The following is a 21,944-nucleotide window of genomic DNA, read 5'->3' on the forward strand; positions in this document are numbered from 1 at the left end:
TACCAATAGAAGAACAACTTGTCCACTTCCGCTCGCCCCCCGCCCCCCCCTCGTGGACAATATGCTGCTGGTGGTGTGTCATTTCCTCCAAAAGCCCACTTGATGGACGAATAAAAATTGCAGCCTTGTAGTGCGATCACCAAGCTGTGAGTAAATAAAGATTTCCCACACTTTGTAATCAAATTGCTACGTTATTATATGAACTTGTATGAACATTCTTTAAAACACTATAAAGCCTGAGTACATACCAATAGAAGAACAACTTGTCCTCTTCTGTACGCACCCACCCCCCCCAACCGCCCCCCTCTCGTGGATAACATGCCGCTGGTGGTGTGTCATTTCCACCAAAAGCCCACTTGATGGGCAAATAAAAATTGCAGCCTTGTAGTGCGATCACCCTGCTTCGAGAAAACAAAATATTTACTACACTTTGGAAACAAAATGCTAAGTTATTAAATGAACTTGCACGAACATTGTTTAAAACACTATAAAGCCGGAGAACATACCAATAGAAGAACAACTTATCCTCTTCTGTTCGCACCCACCCCCCCCAACCGCCCCCCTCTCGTGGATAACATGCCGCTGGTGGTGTGTCATTTCCACCAAAAGCCCACTTGATGGGCAAATAAAAATTGCAGCCTTGTAGTGCGATCACCCTACTGTGAGAAAACAAAGATTTATTACACTTTGGAAACAAAATGCTACGTTATTATATGAACTTGAACGAACATTCTTTAAAACACTATAAAGCCTGAGTACATACCAATTGAAGAACAACTTGTCCTCTTCCGCCCCCCCCCCCCCCCCCCATCTCTCATGGACAACATGCTACTTGTGGTGTGTCATTTCCACCAAAAGCCGACTTGATGGGCAAATAAAGATTGCAGCCTTGTAGTGCGATCACCCTGCTGTCAGAAAACAAACATTTACTACACTTTGGAAACAACATGCTACGTTATTATATGAACTTGAACGAAAATTCTTTAAAACACTATACAGCCGGAGAACATACCAATAGAAGAACAACTTGTCCTCTTCTGTACGCACCCCCCCCCCCCAACAGCCCCCCTCTCGTGGATAACATGCTGCTGGTGGTGTGTCATTTCCACCAAAAGCCCACTTGATGGGCAAATAAAACTTGCAGCCTTGTTGTGCGATCACCCTGCTGTGAGAAAACAAACATTTACTACACTTTGGAAACAAAATGCTACGTTATTATATGAACTTGAATGAATATTTTTTAAAACACTATAAAGCCGGAGAACATACCAATAGAAGAACAACTGGTCCTCTTCTGTTCGCACCCCACCCACAACTTCCCCCTCTCGTGGATAACATGCTGCTGGTGGTGTGTCATTTCCACCAAAAGCCGACTTGATGGGCAAATAAAAATTGCAGCCTTGTAGTGCGAGTTCCATGCTGTGAGAACACATAGATTTACTACACTTTGGAAATAAAATGCTACGTTATTATATGAACTTGAACGAACATTCTTCTAAACACTATTATGCCTGAGTACATACCAATAGAAGATCAACTTGTCCTCTTCCGCGCCCCCCACCATCTCTCATGGACAACATGCAGCTGGCGGTGTGTCATTTCCACCAAAAGCCCACTTGATGGCCAAATAACAATTGCAGCCTTGTAGTGCGATCACCCTGCTGTGAGAAAACAAAGATTTACTACACTTTGGAAATAATATGCTACGTTATTATATGAACTTGAACGAACATTCTTCTAAACACTATTATGCCTGAGTACATACCAATAGAAGAACAACTTGTTCTCATCCGCCCCCCCCCCCCCCTCTCTCGTGGACAACATGCTGTTGGTGGTGTGTCATTTCCACCAAAAGCCCACTTGATGGGCAAATAAAAATTGCAGCCTTGTAGTGCGTTCACCCTGCTGTGAGGAAACAAAGATTTACTACACTTTGGAAATAAATTGCTATGTTATTAAATGAACATGTACGAACATTCATTAAAACACTTAAAAGCCTGAGTACATACCAATAGAAGAAAAACTTGTCCACTTCCGCTCGCCGCCCCCCCTCCCCCAACCCAACCTCTCGTGGACAACATGCCGCCGGTGGTGTGTCATTTCCACCAAAAACCCACTTGATGGGCAAATAAAAATTGCAGCCTTGTAGTGCGATCTCCCTGCTGTGAGAAAACAAAGATTTTCTACACTTTGGAAATAAAATGCTACGTTCTTATATGAACTTGAACGAACATTCGTTAATACACGATGAAGTCTGGGTACATACCAATAGAAGAACAACTTGTCCACTTCCGCTCGCCCTCCCCCCCCCCCCCCAAACCACCCCCCCCCTCCCTCTCTATCTCATGGACAACATGCTGCTGGTGGTGTGTCATTTCCACCTCAAGCCCACTTGATGGGCAAATAAAAATTGCAGCCATGTAGTGGAATCACCAAGCTGTGAGAAAACAAAGATTTACTACACTTTGGAAATAAAATGCTACGTTATTATATCAACTTGAACGAACATTCCTTAAAACACTATAAAGCTGAAGTACATACCAATAGAAGAACAACTTGTCCTCTTGTGCTAGCCCCCCCTCCATCCCCCCTTCTCGTGGACAAGATGCAGCTGGTGGTGTGTCATTTCCACCAAAAGCCCACTTCTTAGGCAAATAAAAATTGCACCCTTGTAGTGCGATCACCCTGCTGTGCGAAAACTAAGATATACTACACTTTGGAAATAAAATGCTACATTCTTATATGAACTTGAACGAACCTTCTTTAAAACACTATAAAGCCCGAGTACATATCAATAGAAGAACAACTTGTCCTCTTCCGCTCGCCCCCACCCTCTCTTGTGGACAACATGCTGCTGGTGGTGTGTCATTTCCACCAAAAGCACTCTTGATGGGCAAATAAAAATTTCAGCCTTGTAGTGCGATCACCCTGCTGTGAGAAAACAAAGATTTACTACACTTTGGAATAAAATGCTACATTCTTATATGAACTTGAACGAACATTCATTAAAAGACTATAACGCCTGAGTACATACCAATACAACAACAACTTGTCCTCTTCCGCTCGCCCCCCCCCCCCCCCTCCACTCTCTCTCTTGGACTACATGCTGCTGATGGTGTGTCATTTCCACCAAAAGCCCACTCGATGGGCAAATAAAAATTGCAGACTTGTAGTGTGATCACCCTGCTGTGAGAAAACAAAGATTTTCCACACTTTGGAAATAAAATGCTACGTTCTTATATGAACTTGAACGAACATTCATCAAAACATGATAAAGTCTGGGTACATACCAATAGAAGAACAACTTGCCCACTTCCGTTCGCCCCCCCCCCCCCCCCCCCCCATCTTTCTCGTGGACAACATGCGTCTGGTGGTGTGTCATTTCCACCAAAAGCCCACTTGATGGGCAAATAAAAATTGCAGCCTTGTAGTGCGATCACCCTGCTGTGAGAAAACAAAGATTTTCCACACTTTGGAAATAAAATGCTACGTTCTTATATGAACTTGAACGAACATTCATTAAAACACGATAAAGTCTGTGTACATACCAATAGAAGAACAACTTGCCCACTTCCGTTCGGCCCCCCCACCCCCCCCCATCTTTCTCGTGGACAACATGCTTCTGTTGGTGTGTCATTTCCACCAAAAGCCCACTTGATGGGCAAATAAAAATTGCAGCCTTGTAGTGCGATCACCCTGCTGTGAGAAAACAAAGATTTTCCACACTTTGGAAATAAAATGCTACGTTCTTATATGAACTTGAACGAACATTCATTAAAACACGATAAAGTCTGGGTACATACCAATAGAAGAACAACTTGCCCACTTCCGTTCGCCCCCACCCCCCCCCCATCTTTCTCGTGGACAACATGCTTCTGGTGGTGTGTCATTTCCACCAAAAGCCCACTTGATGGGCAAATAAAAATTGCAGCCCTGTAGTGCAATCACCCTGCTGTGAGAAAACAAAGATTTACTAGACTTTGGAAATAAGATGCTACGTTCTTATATGAACTTGAATGAACATTTTTTAAAACACTATAAAGCCTGAGTACATACCAATAGAAGAACAACTTGTCCTCTTGTGCTAACCCCACCTCCATCCCCCTTCTCGTGGACAACATGCTGCTGGTGGTGTGTCATTTCCACCAAAAGGCCACTTGCTGGGAAAATAAAAATTGCAGCTTTGTACTGCGATCGCCCTGCTGTGAGAAAACAAAGATTTACTACACTGTGGAAATAAAATGCTTCGTTCTTATATGAACTTGAACGAACATTCATTAAAACACTATGAAACCTGTGTACATACCAATAGAACAACAATTTGCCCTCTTCCGTTCGCCCTCCCCCCACCCAACCCCCCCCCCCCAACCCCTCTCTCGTGGACAACATGCTGCTGGTGGTGTATCATTTCCACCAAAAGCCCACTTGATGGGCAAATAAAAATTGCAGCCTTGTAGTGCGATCACCCTGCTGTGAGAAAACAAAGATTTACTACACTTTGGAAATAAAATGCTATGTTCTTATATGAACTTGAACGAACATTCCTTAAAACACTATAAAGCCTGAGTACATACCAATAGAAGAACAACTTGCCCTCTTCCGTTCGCCCTCCCCCCAACCAACCCCCCCCCCCCGCCCCCCCAAACCCCCTCTCGTGGACAACATGCTGCTGGTGGTGTATCATTTCCACCAAAAGCCCACATGATGGGCAAATAAAAATTGCAGCCTTGTAGTGCGATCACCCTGCTGTGAGAAAACAAAGATTTACTACACTTTGGAAATAAAATGCTATGTTCTTATATGAACTTGAACGAACATTCCTTAAAACACTATAAAGCCTGAGTACATGCCAATAGAACAACAAGTTATCCTCTTCCGCTCGTTCGGCCCCCCCCCCCTCTGTCGTGGACAACATGCTGCTGGTGGTGTGTCATTTCCACCAAAAGCCCACTTGCTGGGCTAATAAAAATTGCAGCCTTGTAGTGCGATCGCCCTGCTGTGAGAAAACAAAGATTTTCTACACTTTGAAAATAAATTGCTACATTCTAATATGAACTTGAACGAACATCTAGTATAGCACTATAAAGCCTGAGTACATACCAATAGAAGAACAACTTGTCCTCTTCCGCTGCTCCCCCCCCCCTCCCACCCCCCCTCGCGTAGACAACAGGCTGCTGTTGGTGTGTCATTTCCATCAATAGCCCACTTGATGGGCAATTAAAAATTGCAGCCTTTTAGTGCGATCACCCTGCTGTGAGAAAACAAAGATTTCCTACACTTTTAAAATAAAATGCTACATACATATATGAACTTGTACCAACATTCTTTATAACACTATAAAGCCTGAGTACATACCAATAGAAGGACAACTTGTCCTCTTCTGCTCGCCCGCCCCCTCCCAACGCCCCTTCTCTTAGACAACATGCTTCTATAGGGGTGTCATTTTTACCAAAAGGCCACATGATGGGTAAATGAAAGTTGCAGCCTTGTATTGCGATAACCCTGCTCTGAGAAAACAAAGATTTACTACCCTTTGGAAATATAATGCAACATTCTTATATGAAATTGAACGAACATACTTTAAAACACTATAAAGCCAGAGTACATACCAATAGAAGAACAACTTGTCCTTTTCTGCTTGCCCCCCCTCCCAACCCCCTTCTCGTAGACAACATGTGGCTGGTGGTGTGTCATTTCCAACAAAAGCCCACTTGATGGGCAAATAGAAATTGCTGCCTTGTAGTGCGATCACCCTGCTGTGAGAAAACAAAGATTTCCTACACTTTTGATATAAAATGCTACATTCTTACATGAACTTGTACGAACATTCTTTATAACACTATAAAGCCTGAGTACATACCAATACAAGAACAACTTGTCCTCTTCCGCTCGCCCCTTCCCCGTCCCAACGCCCTCTCTCTTGGAGTACATGCTGCTGGTGGTGTGCCATCTCCACCAAAAGCTCACTTGATGAGCCAATAAAAATTGCAGCCTTGTAGTGCGATCACCCTGCTGTGAGAAAACAATGATTTACTACACTTTGGAAATAAAATGCTGCATTCTTGTATGAACTTGAACGAACATTCTTTAAAACACTATAACGCCTGAGTACATACCAATAGAAGAACAATTTGTCCTCTTCCGCTCGCCTCCCCTTCCCACTCCCACCCTCTCTCATGCACAACATGCTGCTGGTGGTGTGTCATTCCCACCAAAAGCCCACTTGATGGGCAAATAAAAATTGCAGCCTTGTAGTGCGATCACCCTGCTGTGAGAAAACAAAGATTTACTACACGTTGGAAATAAAATGCTATATTCTTATATGAACTTGAACGAACATTCTTTAAAACGCTATAAAGCCTGAGTACATACTAATAGAAGAACAACTAGTGCTCTTCCTCCTTCCCCCCCCGCTCCCCCCACTATCTCTCGTGGACAACATGCTGCTGGCGGTGTGTCATTTCCACCAAAAGCTCACTTGATAGGCAAATAAAACTTGCAGCCTTGTAGTGCGTTCACCCTGCTGTGAGAAAACAAAGATTTACTACACATTGGAAATCAAATGGTACGTTCTTATATGAACTTCAACGAACATTCCTTAAAACACTGTAAAGCCTGAGTACATACCAATAGAAGAACAACTTGTTCTCTTCTGCTTGCCCCCCCCCCCCCCCCCCCCACTCCACCCCCACCCATCTCTCGTGGACAACATTCAGCTGGTGGTGTGTCATTTCCACCTAAAGCCCTTTTGATGGGCAAATAAAAATTGCAGTCTTGTAGTGCGATCACCCTGCTGTGAGAAAACAAAGATTTACCACACTTTGGAAATAAAATGCTATGTTCTTATATGAACTTGAACGAACATCCATTAAAACACGATAAAGTCTGGGTACATACCAATAGAAGAACAACTTGCCCACTTCTGTTCGCCACCGCCCCCCCCCCCCCCCCCCCGCACCCCACCATCTTTCTCGTGGACAACATGCGTCTGGTGGTGTGTCATTTCCACCAAAAGCCCACTTGATGGGCAAATAAAAATTGCAGCCCTGTAGGGCGATCACCCTCCTGTGAGAAAACAAAGATTTACTAGACTTTGGAAATAAAATGCTACGATCTTATATGAACTTGAACGATCATTTTTTAAAACACTATAAATCCTGAGTACATACCAATAGAAGAACAACTTGTCCTCTTGTGCTAGCCCCCCCTCCATCCCCCCTTCTCGTGGACAACATGCTGCTGGTGGTGTGTCATTTCCACCAAAAGCCCACTTGCTAGGCAAATAAAAATTGCAGCCTTGTAGTGCGATCACAATGCTGTGAGAAAACAAAGATTTACTACACTGTGGAAATAAAATGCTATGTTCTTATATGAACTTGAACGAACATTCATTAAAACACTATGTAACCTGTGTACATACCAATAGAAGAACAACTTTCCCTCTTCCGTTCGCCCTCCCCCCACCCAAACCCCCGCCCCAACCCCACTCTCGTGGAACACAAGCTGCTGGTGATGTATCATTTCCACCAAAAGCCCACTTGATGGGCAAATAAAAATTGCAGCCTTGTAGTGCGATCACAATGCTGTGAGAAAACAAAGATTTACTACACTTTGGAAATAAAATGCTATGTTCTTATATGAACTTGAACGAACATTCCTTAAAGCACTATAAAGCCTGATTACATACCAATAGAAGAACAACTTGTCCTCTTCCGCTCGTTCAGCCCCCCCGTCTGTCGTGGACATCATGCTGCTGGTAGTGTGTCATTTCCACCAAAAGCCCACTTGCTGGGCTAATAAAAATTGCAGCCTTGTAGTGCGATCGCCCTGCTGTGAGAAAACAAAGATTTTCCACACTTTGGAAATAAAATGCTACATTCTAATATGAACTTGAACGAACATTCTTTAAAGCACTATAAAGCCTGAGTACATACCAATAGAAGAACAACTTGTCCTCTTCCGCTGCTCCCCCCCCTTCCACCCCCCCTCTCAAGGACAACAGGCTGCTGTTGGTGTGTCATTTCCATCAAAAGCCCACTTGATGGGCAAATAAAAATTGCAGCCTTGTAGTGCGATCACCCTGCTGTGAGAAAACAAAGATTTCCTACACTTTTGAAATAAAATGCTACATACTTATATGAACTTGTACGAACATTCTTTATAACACTATAAGGCCTGAGTACATACCAATAGAAGAACAACTTGTCCTCTTCCGCTCGCACGCCCCCTCCCAACGCCCCCTCTCGTGGACAACATGCTGCTGGTGGTGTGTCATTTACTCCAAAAACCCACTTGATGGGCAAATAAAAATTGCAGCCTTGTAGTGTGATCACCCTGCTGTGAGAAAACAAAGATTTACTACACTTTGGAAATGAAATGCTATGTTCTTATATGAACTTAAACGAAGATTCTTTAAAACACTATAAAGCCTGAGTATATACCAATAGGAGAACAACTTGTCCTCTTCCGCTCGCCCTCCCCTCCCACCCCCCCTCTCGTGGACAACATGCTGCTGGTGGTGTGTCATTTCCAACAAAAAGCCACTTGATGGGCAAATAAAAAATGCAGCCTTGTAGTGCGATCACAATGCTGTGAGAAAACAAAGATTTACTACACTTTGGAAATAAAATGCTATGTTCTTATATGAACTTGAACGAACATTCATTAAAACACTATGTAACCTGTGTACATACCAATAGAAGAACAACTTTCCCTCTTCCGTTCGCCCTCCCCCCACCCAAACCCCCGCCCCAACCCCACTCTCGTGGAACACAAGCTGCTGGTGATGTATCATTTCCACCAAAAGCCCACTTGATGGGCAAATAAAAATTGCAGCTTTGTAGTGCGATAGCCCTGCTGAGAGAAAACAATGATTTACTACACTTTGGAATCAAAATTCTACATTCTTTTATGAACTTGGACGAACATATTTTAAAACACCACAATGCCTGAATACATACCAATAGAAGAACAACTTGTCCTCTTCCGCTCGCCCCCCCTTCCCCCCCCCCCCCCCCCTCTCATGGACAACACGCTGCTGGTGGTGTGTCATTTCCACCAAAAACCCACTTGATGGGCAAATAAAAAGTGCAGCCTTGTAGTGCGATGACCCTGCTGTGAGAAAACAAAGATGTACTACAATTTCGAAATAAAATGCTACGTTCTTATATGAACTTGAACGATTATTCTTTAAAGCCCTATAAAGCTTGAGTACATACCAATAGAAGAACAACTTCTCCCCTTCTGTTCGGCCCCCCCCCCTACCACCCCTCTCCTGGACAACATGCTGCTGCTGGTGTGTCATTTCCACCAAAAAGCCACTTGATGGGCAAATAAAAAATGCAGCCTTGTAGTGCGATCACCCTGCTGTGAGAAAACAAAGATTTACTACACTTTGGAAATAAAATGCTACGTTCTTATCTGAACTTGAACGAACATTCTTTAAAACACTATAAAGCCTGAGTACATACCAATAGAAGAACAACTTGTCCTCTTCCGTTCGCCCCCCCCCCCCCCCCCCCCACCTCCAGACTACTCTCTTGTGGACAACATGCTGCTGGTGGTGTGTCATTTCCACCAAAACCCCACTTGATGGGCAAATAAAAATTGCAGCCTTGTAGTGCGATAACCCTGCTGTGAGAAAACAAAGATTTACTACACTTTGGAAATAAAATGCTACATTCTTGTATGAACTTGAACGAACATTCTTTAAAACACTATAAAGCCTGAGTACATACCAATAGAAGAACAACTTGTCCTCTTCCGCTCGCCCCCCCTTCCCACCCCCACCCTCTCTCGTGTACAACATGCTGCTGGTCGTGTGTCATTCCCACCAAAACCCCACTTGATGGGCAAATAAAAATTGCAGCCCTGTAGTGCGATCACCCTGCTGTGAGAAAACAAAGATTTATTAGACTTTGGAAATAAAATGCTACGTTCTTATATGAACTTGAACGAACATTTTTTAAAACACTATAAAGCCTGAGTACGTACCAATAGAACAACAACTTGTCCTCTTGTGCTAGCTCCACCTCCATCACCCCTTCTCGTGGACAACATGCTGCTGGTGGTGTGTCATTTCCACCAAAAGCCCACTTGCTGGGCAAATAAAAATTGCAGCCTTGTAGTGCGATCGCCCTGCTGTGAGAAAACAAAGATTTACTACACTGTGGAAATAAAATGCTACGTTCCTATATGAACTTGAACGAACATTCTTTAAAACACTATAAAGCCTGAGAACATACCAATAGAAGAACAACTTGTCCTCTTCTGCCAGCCCCGCCCCTCCAGCCCCCCTTCTCGTGGACAACATGCTGCTGGTGGTGTGTCATTTCCACCAAAAGCCCACTTGATGGGCAAATAAAAATTGCAGCCTTGTAGTGCGATCACCCTGCTGTAAGAAAACAAAAATTATTACACTTTGGAAATAAAAGGTTACATTCTTATATGAACTTGAACGAAGATTCTTTAAAACACTATAAAGCCTGAGTACATACCAATAGAAGAACAACTTGTCCTCTTCTGCTTGCCCCCCCCCCCTCCCAACCCCCTTATCATGGACAACATGCGGCTGGTGGTGTGTCATTTCCAACAAAAGCCCACTTGATGGGCAAATAAAATTTGCAGCCTTGTAGTGCGATTACCCTGCTGTGAGAAAACAAAGATTCAATACCCTCTGGAAATAAAATGCTACGTTCTTATATTTACTTGAACATACATTCTTTAAAACACTGCAAAGCCTGAGTACATACCAATAGAAGAACAACTTGTCCTCTTCCGCTCGCCCCCCCCACCCCCCCACCATCTCTCGTGAACAACATGCTGCTGGTGCTGTGTCATTTCCACGAAAAGCCCACCTGATGGACAAATAAAAACTGCAGCCTTGTAGTGCAAACACCCTGCTGTGAGAAAACAAAGATGTACTACACTTTCGAAATAAAATGCTAAATTCTTATATGAACTTGAATGATTATTCTTTAAAACCCTATAATGCCTGGGTACATACCAATAGAAGAGCAAGTTGTCCTCTTCCGCCCCCTTCCCCTCCCGCCCACTCTCGTGGACAACACGCTGCTGGTTGTGTGTCATTTCCACCAAAAGCCCACTTGATGGGCAAATAAAATTTGCAGCCTTGTAGTGCGATCACCCTGTTGTGAGAAAACAAAGATTTAGTACCCTCTGGAAATAAAATGCTACGTTCTTATATTTACTTGAACGTACATTCTTTAAATCTTTATAAAGCCTGAGTACATACCAATGGAAGAATATTTTGTCGTTTTCCGCTTGACCGCCGCCCCTCCCCCCCCCCCCCCTCCCCCACTCTCTCTTGTGGACAACATGCTGCTGGTGGTGTGCCATTTCCACCAAAAGCCCACTTGATGGGCAAATAAAAATTGCAGCCTTATAGTGCGATCACCCTTCTGTGAGACAACAAAGATTTACTACACTTTGGAAATAAAATGCTATGATCTTATATGAACTTGAACGAACATTCCTTAAAACACTATAAAACCGGAGTACATACCAATAGAAGAACAACTTGTCCTCTTCCGCTCAATCTGCCACTCCCTCTGTCGTGGACAACATGCTGCTGGTGTTGTGTCATTTCCACCAAAAGCCCACTTGATAGGCAAATAAAAATTGCAGCCTTGTGGTGTGATCACCCTGCTGTGAGAAAACAAAGATTTACTACACTTTGGAAATGAAATGCTATGTTCTTATATGAACTTTAACAAAGGTTCTTTAAAGCACTATAAAGCCTGAGTAAATACCAATAGAAGTACAACTTGTCCTCTTCCGCTCGCCCCCCCCTCCTTCCCCCCCCCCCCCCCCCCCCACCCCACCCTCTCTTGTGGACAACATGCTGCTGGTGGTGTGTCATTTCCACCAAAAGCCCACTTGAAGGGCAAATAAAAATTTCAGCCTTGTAATGCGCTCACCCTGCTGTGTCAAAACAAAGATTTAGTACACTTTGGAAATAAAATGCTACGTACTTCTATGAACATGAACGAACATTCTTCGAAACACTATAAAGCCTGAGTACATACCAATAGGAGAACAACTTGTCCTCTTCCGCTCACCCTCCCCTCCCACCCCCCCTCTCGTGGACAACATGCTGCTGGTGGTGTGTCATTTCCACCAAAAGCCCACTTGATGGGCAAATAAAAATTGCAGCTTTGTAGTGCGATAGCCCTGCTGTGAGAAAACAAAGATTTACTACACTTTGGAAATAAAATGCTACTTTCTTATATGAACTTGTACGAACATTCTTTAAAACACTATAAAGCCTCAGTACATACCAATAGGAGAACAACTTGTCCTCTGCCGCTCGCCTTCCCCCCCCCCCCCCCCCCCCCCCTTATCTCATGGACAACATGCTGCTGGTGGTGTGTCATTTCCACAAAAAATCCACTTGATTGGCTAATAAAAATTGCAGCCTTGTAGTGTGATCACCCTGCTGTGAGAACACAAAGATTTACTACACTGTGGAAATGAAATGCTACATTCTTATATGAATTTGAATGAACATTCTTTAAAACACTATAAAGCCTGAGTACACACCAATAGGAGAACAACTTGTCCTCTTCCGCTCTCCCCCCGCTCCCCCCCCTCTCGTGGAAAACACGCTGCTGGTTGTGTGTCATTTCCACAAAAACCCACTTGATGGGCAAATAAAAATTGCAGCCTTGTAGTGCGATCATCCTGCTGTGAGAAAACAAAGATTTGCTACACTTTGGAAATAAAATGCTACATTCTTTTATGAACTTGAACGAACATTCTCTAAAACACTATAAAGCCTGAGTAAATACCAATAGAAGAACAACTTGTCCTCTTCCGCTCCCACACCCCCACACCCCCACCATCTCTCGTGGACAACATGCTGGTGGTGGTGTGTCATTTCCACCAAAAGCCCACTTGCTGGGCAAATAAAAATTGCAGCCTTGTAGTGCGATCACCCTGCTGTGAGAAAACAAAGAAGTACTACAGTTTCGAAATAAAATGCTAAATTCTTATATGAACTTGAACGATTATTCTTTGAAACCCTATAAACCCTGGGTACATACCAATAGAAGAGCAAGTAGTCCTCTTCCGCCCCCCCCCCCCCCTTCCCACCCACTCTGGTGGACAACTGGTGGTGGTGTGTCATTTCCACCAATAGGCCACTTGATGGGCAAATAAAAATTGCAGCCTTGTAGTGTCATCACCCTGCTGTGAGAAAACAAAGATTTACTACACTTTGGAAATAAAATGCTACTTTCTTATATGAACTTGAACGAACATTCTTTAAAACACTATAAAGCCTCAGTACATACCAATAGGAGAACAAGTTGTCCTCTTCCGCTCGCACCCCCCTCCCACCCCCCTCTCGTGGACAACACACTGCTGGTGGTGTGTCATTTCCACCAAATACCCACTTGATGGGCAAATAAAAATTACAGCCTTGTAGTGTGATCACCCTGCTGTGAGAAAACAAAGATTTACCACACTTTGGAAATAAAATGCTACTTTCTTATATGAACTTGTACGAACATTCTTTAAAACACTATAAAGCCTCAGTACATACCAATAGGAGAAAAACTTCTCCTCTTCCGCTCGCCTTCTCCCCCCCCCCCTACCCCCCCCCTATCTCATGGACAACATGCTGCTGGTGGTGTGTCATTTCCACCAAAAATGCACTTGATTGGCAAATAAAAATTGCAGCCTTGTAGTGCGATCACCCTGCTGTGAGAACACAAAAATTTACTACACTGTGGAAATGAAATGCTACATTCTTATATGAACTTGAATGAACATTCTTTAAAACACTATAAAGCTTGAGTACATACCAATAGACGAACAACTTGTCCTCTTTTGCTAGCGCCCCCCCAGCCCCCCTTCTCGTGGACAACATGCTGCTGGTGGTGTGTCATTTACACCAAAAGCCTACTTGATGGGCGAATGAAAATTGCAGCCTTGTAGTGCGATCACCCTGCTGTGAGAAAACAAAGATTTACTACACTCTGGAAATAAAATGCTACGTTCTTATATGAACTTGAACGAACATTCTTTAAAACACTATAAAGCCGGAGTACATACCAATAGAAGAACAACTTCTCCTCTTCCGCTCGTTCCGCCCCCCCCTCTGTCGTGGACAACATGCTGCCGGTATTGTGTCATTCTTACCAAAAGCCCACTTGATGGGCAAATAAAAATTGCAGCTTTGTAGTGCGATAGCCCTGCTGTGAGAAGACAAAGATTTACTACACTTTGGAAATAAAATTCTACAATATTTTTGAAACATGAACGAACATATTTTAAAACACTATAAAGCCTGAGTACATACCAATAGAAGAGCAAGTAGTCATCTTCCGCCCCCCCCCCCTCCCCCCCCCCCAGCGCCCCTCTCGTGGACAACATGCTGCTGGTGGTGTGTCATTTACACCAAAAGCCCACTTGATGGGCAAATAAAAATTGCAGCCTTGTAGTGCGATCACCCTGCTGTGAGAAAACAAAGTTTTGCTACACTTTGGAAATAAAATGCTACGTTCTTTTATAAACGTGAACGAACATTCTTTAAAACACCATAAAGCATGAGTACATACCAATAGAAGAACAACTTGTCCTCTTCCGCTCGCCCCCCCCCCCCCTCCCCACACCAACCGCTCTCATGGACAACATTCTGCTGGTGGTGTGTCATTTCCACCATAAGCCCACTTGATGGGCAAATAAGAATTGCAGCCTTGTAGTGCCATCACCCTGCTGTGAGGAAACAAAGATTTACTAAACTTTGGAAAAGAAAATGCTACATTCTTATATGAACTTGTACGAACATTCTTTATAACACTATAAAGCCTGAGTACATACCAATAGAAGAACAACTTGTACTCTTCCGCTCGCCCGCCCCCTCCCAACGCCCGATCTCTTAGACAACATGCTGCTGGTGGTGTGTCATTTTTACCAAAAGCCCACATGATGGGTAAATGAAAATTGCAGCCTTGTAATGCGATCACCCTGCTGTGAGAAAACAAAGATTTAGTGCCCTTTGAAAATAAAATGCTACGTTCTTATATGAACTTGAACGAACATTCTCTAAAACACTATAAAGCCTGAGCACATACCAACAGAAAAACAACTTGTCCTCTTGCGGCCCCCCCCCCTCCCCCACCCACCCCACGCACCAACTGTCGTGGACAACTTGCTGGTGGTGGTGTGTCATTTCCACCAAAAGCCCACTTGACGGGCAAATAGAAATTCCAGCCTTGTAGTGCGATCACCCTGCTGTGAGAAAACCAAGATTTACTACACTTTGGAAATAAAATGCTACATTCTTATATGTACTTGAACGAACATTCTTTAAAACACTATAAAGCCTGAGTACATACTAATAGAAGAACAACTTGTCCTCTTCCGCTCGCCCCCCCCCCCCCCCCCCCTCCCACCAACTCTCGTGGACAACTTGCTGGTGGTGGTGTGTCATTTCCACCAAAAGGCCACTTGATGGGCAAATAAAAATTGCAGCCTTGTAGTACGATCACCCTGCTGTAAGAAAACAAAGATTTACTACACTTTGGAAATAAAATGCTACATTCTTTTATGAAGTAGAACGAACTATCTTTAAAACACTATCAAGCCTGAGTATATACCAATAGAAGAATACTTTGTCCTTTTCCGCTTGACCCCCTCCCCTCCCCCTCCACACACTCGCTCGTGGACAACATGGTGCTGGTGGTGTGTCATTTCCATCAAAAGCCCACTTGATGGGCATATAAAAATTGCAGCCTTGTAGTGCGATCACCCTGCTGTGAGAAAACAAAGATTTACTACAATTTGGAAATAAAATGCTACATTCTTATATGTACTTGAACGAACATTCTTTAAAACACTATCAAGCCTGAGTATATACCAATAGAAGAATACTTTGTCCTTTTCCGCTTGACCCCCCCCCCCCCCCCCCTCCACACACTCGCTCGTGGACAACATGGAGCTGGTGGTGTGCCATTTCCATCAAAAGCCCACTTGATGGGCATATAAAAATTGCAGCCTTGTAGTGCGATCACCCTGCTGTGAGAAAACAAAGATTTACTACACTTTGGAAATAAAATGCTACATTCTTTTATGAACTAGAACGAACATTCTTTAAAACACTATAAAGCCAGAGTACATATCAATAGAAGAACAACTTGTCCTCTTCCGACCCCCCTCCCCCCCGCCCCTCCCCCCCTTTACCACCCCATTCAACCCACTCTCGTGGACAACTTGCTGAAGGTGGTGTGTCATTTCCACCAAAAGCCCACTTGATGGGCAAATAAAAATTGCAGCCTTGTAGTGCGATAGCCCTGCTGTGAGAAAACAAAGATTTACTACACTTTGGAAATAAAATGCTACATTCCTTTATGAACTTGAACGAACATATTATAAAACACTACAATGCCTGAGTACATACCAATAGAAGAAAAATTATTCCTCTTCCCCTGGCCCCCCCCTCCCCCTCCCCCTTCCTCGTGGACAACACGCTGCTGGTGGTGTGTCATTTCCAACAAAAGCCCACTTGATGGGCAAATAAAAATTGCAGCCTTGTAGTGTGATCACCCTGCTGTGAGAAAACAAAGATTTACTACACTTTGTAAATGAAATGCTATGTTCTTATATGAACTTGAACGAACATTCTTTAAAACACCATAAAGCCTGAGTAAATACCAGTAGAAGAACAACTTGTCCTCTTCCGCTGCCCCCCCCCCCCCCCCCCCCCCCCCAGCCTCTCTCGTGAACAACATGCTGCTGGTGGTGTGTCATTTCCACCAAAAGCCCACTTGATGGGCAAATAAAAAGTGCAGCCTTGTAGTGCGATCACCCTGCTGTGAGAAAACAAAGATGTACTACACTTTGGAGATAAAATGCTACATTCATATATGAACTTCAGCGAATATTCTTTAAAACACTATAAAGCCTAAGTACATACCAATAGGAGAACAACTTGTCCTCTTCCGTTTGCACCCCCCACCACACCACCGTTCTGGCGGACAACATGCTGCTGGCGGTGTGTCATTTCCAACATAAGCCCACTTGATGGGCAAATAAAAATATCAGCCCTGTACTGCAATCACCCTGCTGTGAGAAAACAAAGATTTACTACACTTGGGAAATAAAATGCTATGTTCTTATATGAACTTGAACGAACATTCTTTAAAACACTAGAAAGATTGAGTACTATCCAATAGAAGAACAACTTGTCCTCTTCCGGTCGCCCCACCCCCCACCCTCTGTCATGTACAACATACTGCTGGTGGTGTGTCATTTCCACAAAATGCCCAGTTGAAGGGCAAATAAAAATTGCAGCATTGTAGTGCGATCGCCCTGCTGTCAGAAAACAAAGATTTACTACACTTTGGAAATAAAATGCTACATTCTTATATGAACTTGGACAAACTTTCTTTAAAACACTATAAAGCCGGAGTACATACCAATAGAAGAACAACTTGTCATCTTCCGCTCACCCTCCCCTCCCACCCCCCCTCTCATGGACAACATGCTGCTGGTGGTGTGTCATTTCCACCAAAAGCCCACTTGATGGGCAAATAAAAATTGCAGCCTAGTTGTGCGATCACCCTGCAGTGAGAAAACAAAGATTTGCTACACTTTGGAAATAAAATGCTACATTCTTTTATGAACCTCAACGAACATTCTCTGAAACACTATAAGGCCTGAGTACATACCAAAGAAGAACAACTTGACCTCTTCCGGTGGCCCCCCCGCCCCCCCTCACCAAGCCCTCTTGCGGACAACATGCTGCTGGTGGGTCATTTCCACAAAAAGCCCACTTGATGGACAAATAAAAACTCCAGCCTTGTAGTGCGATCACCCTGCTGTGAAAAAACAAAGATTTATTACACTTTGGAAATTAAATGCTATGTTCTTATATGAACTTGAATGAACATTCTTTAAAACACTATAAAGCCTGAGTAAATACCAGTGGAAGAACAACTTGTCCTCTTCCGCTAGCCCCCCCCTCCCCCCCCACCCTCTCTCTTGGACAATATGCTGCTGGTGGTGTGTCATTTCCACCAAAAGCCGACTTGATGGGCAAATAAAAATTGCGGCCTTGTAATGCGCACACCCTGCTGTGACAAAACAAAGATTTACTACACTTTGGAAATTAAATGCTATGTTCTTATATGAACTTGAATGAACATTATTTAAAACACTACAAAGCCTGAGTAAATACCAGTAGAAGAACAACTTGTCCTCCTCCGCTAGCCCCCCCCCCGCCCCCCATCCTCTCTCGTGGACATTATGCTGCTGGTGGTGTGTCATTTCCACCAAAAGCCGACTTGAAGGGCAAATAAAAATTGCGGCCTTGTAATGCGCACACCCTGCTGTGACAAAACAAAGATTTACTACACTTTGGGAATAAAATGCTACGTTCTTTTATGAAGTTGAACGAACATTCTCTAAAACACTATAAAGCCTGAGTACATACCAATAGAAGAACAACTTGTCCTCTTCTGTTCGCCCCCCCCCCCTCCCTCACTCCACGCTCACTAATGGACAACATGCTGCTGGTGGTGTGTCATTTCCACCAAAAGCCCACTTGATGAGCAAATAAAAATTGCAGCCTTGTAGTGCGATCACCCAGCTGTGAGATAACAAAGATTTACTACACGTTTGACTTAAAATGATACGTTCTCGTATGAACTTGAACGAACATTCTTTAAAACACTAGAAAGCCTGAGTACATACCAATAGAAGAACAACTTGTCCTCTTCCATTCGCCCCCCCCCCCCCAACCCTCCCTCACGTGGACAACATGCTGCTGGTGGTGTGTCATTTCCACCATAAGCCCACTTGATGGGCAAATAAAAATTGCAGCCTTGTAGTGCGATCACCCTGCTGTGAGAAAACAAAGATTTACTACACTTTGGAAAAGAAAATGCTACATTCTTATATGAACTTGAACGAACATTCTTTATAACACTATAAAGCCTGAGTACATACCATTAGAAGAACAACTTGTTCTCTTCCGCTCGCCCGCCCCCTCCCAACGCCCGCTCTCTTGGACAACATGCTGATGGTGGTGTGTCATTTCCAACAAAAACCCACTTGATGGGCAAATAATAATTGCAGCCTTGTAGTGCGATCACACTGCTGTGAGAAAACAAAGATTTACTACACTTTGTCAATAAAATGCTACGTTCTTATATGAACTTGAACGAACATTCTTTAAAACACTATAAAGCCTGAGTTCATACCAATAGAAGAACAACTTGTCCTCTTCCGCTCGCCCCCCCCCCCCCCCCCCCCTCCTAACCACTCTCATGGACAACATTCTGCGGGTGGTGTGTCATTTCCACCAAAAGCCCACTTGATGAGCAAATAAGAATTGCAGCCTTGTAGTGCGATCACCCTGCTGTGAAGAAACAAAGATTTACTACACTTTGGAAATAAAATGCTACATTCTTATATGAACTTGAACGAACATTCTTTATAACACTATAAAGCCTGAGTACATACCAATAGAAGAACAACTTGTCCTCTTCTGCTTGCCCACCTCCCTACCCCCTTCTCGTGGACAACATGCTGCTGGTGGTGTGTCATTTCCAACAAAAGACAACTTGATGGGCAAATAAAAATTGCAGCCTTGTAGTGCGATCACACTGCTGTGAGAAAACAAAGATTTACTACACTTTGTCAATAAAATGCTACGTTCTTATTTGAACTTGAACGAACATTCTTTAAAATACTATAAAGCCTGAGTACATACCAATTGAAGAACAACTTGTCCTCTTCTGCTTGCCCCCCTTCCCAATTCCCTTCTCGTGGACAACATGCTGCTGGTGGTGTGTCATTTCCACCAAAAGCCCACTTGATGGGCAAATAAAAATTGCAGCCTTTTAGTGCGAACACCCTGTTGTGAGAAAACAAAGATCTACTACACTATGGAAATAAAATGCTTTGTTCTTATATTTACTTGAACGAACATTCTATAAAACACTATAAAGCCTGAGTATATACCAATAGAAGAATACTTTGTCCTTTTCCGCTTGACCCCCCCCCCCCCCCCCCACACTCGCTCGTGGACAACATGCTGCTGGTGGTGTGCCATTTCCACCAAAAGCCCACATGATGGGCAAATAATAATTGCAGCCTTGTAGTGCGATCACACTGCTGTGAGAAAACAAAGATTTACTACACTTTGTCAATAAAATGCTACGTTCTTATATGAACTTGAACGAACATTCTTTAAAACACTATAAAGCCTGAGTACATACCAATCGAAGAACAACTTGTCCTCTTCCGCTCGCCCCCCCCCCCCCCCCCCTCCCTCACTCGTGGACAACTTCGTGGTAGTGTGTCATTTCCATCAAAAGCCCATTTGATGGGCAAATAAAAATTGCAGCCTTGTAGTGCGATCACCCTGCTGTGAGAAAACACAGATTTACTACACTTTGGAAATAAAATGCTACATTCTTATATGATCTTGATCGAACATTCTTTAAAACACTATAAATCCAGAGTCCACACCAATAGGAGATTAACTGTCCTCTTCCGCTCGCCCCCCCCCCCTCCCACTTCCCCTCTCGTGGACTAGATGCTGCTGGTGGTGTGTCATTTCTACCAAAAGCCCAATTGATATGCAAATAAATAAGTGCAGCCTTGTAGTGCGATCACCCTGCTGTGAGAAAACAAAGACTTACTACACCTTCGAGATAAAATGCTACATTCTTAAATGAACTAGAACGAACATTCTTTAAAACACTATAAAGCCTGAGTACATACCAATAGAAGAACAACTTGTCCTCTTCCGCCCCCCTCCCCCCCCCCCTCCACACCTTTCCCCCCAACCCTTCCACCCACTCTCGTGGACAACTTGCTGATGGTGGTGTGTCATTTCCACCAAAAGCCCACTTGAAGGGCAAATAAAAATTGCAGCCTTGTAATGCGCACACCCTGGTGTGACAAAACAAAGCTTTCCCATACTTTGGAAATAAAATGCTACGTAATTATATGAACATGAACGAACATTCTTTGAAACACTATAAAGCCTGAGTACACACCAATAGGAGAACAATTTGTCCTCTTCCGCTAGTTCTCCCCTCCCACCCCACCTCTCGTGGACACTATGTTGCTGGTGGTGTGTCATTTCCACCAAAAGCCCACTTGATGGGCAAATAAATATTGCAGCCTTGTAGTGCGACAGCCCTGCTGTGAGAAAACAAAGATTTACTACACTTTGGAAATAAAATGCTACATTCTTTTATGAACTTGAACGAACATATTTGAAAACACTAGAATGCTTGAATGCATACCAATAGAAGAACAACTTGTCCTCTTCCGCTCGCCCCCCCCCCCCCCCCCCCTCTCCCAAACCCGCCAATCTAATGGACAACATGCTGCTGGTGGTGTGTCATTTCCACCAAAAGCCCGCTTGATAGGCAAATAATAATTCCAGCCTTGTAGTGCGATCACCCTGCTGTGAGAAAACAAAGATTTACTCCACGTTGCAAATAAAATGCTACGTTCTTATATGAAATTGAACGAACATTCATTTAAACACAATAATGCCTGAGTACATACCAATAGAAGAACAACTTGTACTCTTCCGCTCGCCCCCCCCCCCCCCCCCCCAGCCTGCCCCACCCTCTCTCGTGGACAACATGCTTCTGGTGGTGTGTCATTTCCACCAAAAGCCCACTTGATGGGCAAATAAAAATTGCAGCGTTGTAGTGCGATAGCCCTGCTGTGAGAAAACAATGATTTACTACACTTTGGAAATAATATGCTACATTCCTTTATGAACTTGAACGAACATTCTCTGAAACACTATAAAGCCTGAGTACATACCAATAGAAGAACAACTTGTCCTCTTCCGGTCGCCCCCGCCCCCCTACCCCCCTGCCCACCTCCATACCCCCCACCCCTCCCCATCCACTCTCGTGGACAACATGCTGCTGGTGGTGTGCCATTTC

Source organism: Schistocerca serialis, chromosome 12 (genome assembly GCF_023864345.2).
Source record: "Schistocerca serialis cubense isolate TAMUIC-IGC-003099 chromosome 12, iqSchSeri2.2, whole genome shotgun sequence".
In the NCBI taxonomy this organism is placed as follows: Eukaryota; Metazoa; Arthropoda; class Insecta; order Orthoptera; family Acrididae; genus Schistocerca; species Schistocerca serialis.